Below are 1,832 nucleotides of genomic sequence, written 5' to 3' on the forward strand. Positions count from 1 at the left end.
CTAACTTGGGTGATGATATAAATATTTGGGGTGGGGTTGTAGTCGTGCCAGGGTGATGAAACGACTAGTGTCCAACTTCACTGAGGGTTAAACGAAATTGCCGAGTTCATGCCACTGTTGAAAAACAGATGAAATCAAACCACAGGAGAATTAGCTTGCTTATCCTATCACAGTATTTGTTTGTGGAGACTTAGCTTGCTTATCCAATCACGGTATGTGTTTGTTTGTTGGATTTCGTACAAAGCTACAGAAGAACTATCTACTCTAACTGTCCCTAATTTGAAGTTATAGACTAGTCACTAAAAGGAAAGTAGCTGGTCAACGCCACCCAGCGGTAACTCTTTGGCCTTCTTTTCAGATCGAATAGTAGGATTTGACCGTTATTCTTATAACATACACACAGCCCCAAAGTGCAGAGCGAGATTTAGTTTTTTATTCGACGATAACGTGATATGAACGAGGGAATTTTAATCCTACAGTCCGGCAAACTCGGACATTTTCCCCACAATATGATTATGTAAGTTAGAGACACACCACATCAGGAGAAACATAATACTCTCGTCGTCCTGCTGTGAATTCTAAGAGAAGAGTGAACTTGGTCAGGAGAAACATAACAAAAATCTACTGTTAAAAAAGACTGAAGATCGAATCATGACTCTGTGATGAGTTAATATCATCATATTGTTATGTATTAGAATTTCAAATGGTCTGAAATTGAGTTAACTGATAATTTAAATTTATTAGTTAAATTGTACCGTGGATATAGTATTTAAATATATGCCGATATATAGTCAGCTTATGATATTTGCCGACAAGATTGATACACAGTATTTTTCCAAGCCAGTTCCCTTGGCTGTAGTTACTATTGACACAAATACGTTTTAATATACGCACACACAACAATACAATTTACAATAACAATTATTACAAATAGTTATTACAAACAATGATTTATAAAACAACAGTTTCACAAACTTACAAACAATATAAAGTCTTCTTTCTAGTCTGGAACTTCCTTGATATCTTACCGAGGGTTCACGATGAGTGAGTTAATTACAAGTTGATGTAGGTACGATTCGCTTCACGGGAAGCTAGCTAGCTTTGTCCTTCGTTATTTATCGGCCACATACACCGATATTTTTCCTACCGGTGACGTTAGGTAATGTTTTCGTAAAAATACTAATGTCCTATGAGAATCTACTGAAGTTAATCGATTTGTAATGTTCCTGGTCAAATATCTGAAGTTTTTCCAATTGGCAAGCGTTATAACAATTGCAGTTATAACTTCCAAAGTTTATAGCACACTGATTATAGCGAACTAATAATAGATACTCTGTTTTGGCGTGTGGAGGTTTTCTAGAAATTTCAATTTTACGTAATAATACTGACGCTAACACAAACGTTTACGAATACACATATTGTTGATTCTTACTCTCGAGAATTTTCTACAAATTTGAAGAATAGGTGGAGTTTCGCAATAAATATTTAACAGTATAAGCTATGTATGTTTCTAAATATAAATTATATATAAAAACACGTTGATATTAAAATAAATATATAATAACAAATTCGTTACAATATATCTCCCCTTTTCATAACTAGTATAAAATATATATTTATGTATTGTTTTGTAATTAAGCACAAAGCTACACAATGGGCTTTCTGTGCTCTGCCCACCACGGGTATCGAAACCCGGATTCTAGCGTTGTAAGTCCGCAGACATACTGCTATGCCACTGGGGGGCATATTTATGTACATATATTCGTGTATTTTGTTTTTCTTATATAGCTGATCACACTCTTATTGACCGGAAGTCACAAGGTCGTAATCAT

Source organism: Limulus polyphemus, unplaced genomic scaffold (genome assembly GCF_000517525.1).
Source record: "Limulus polyphemus unplaced genomic scaffold, Limulus_polyphemus-2.1.2 Scaffold1117, whole genome shotgun sequence".
NCBI lineage: Eukaryota > Metazoa > Arthropoda > Merostomata > Xiphosura > Limulidae > Limulus > Limulus polyphemus.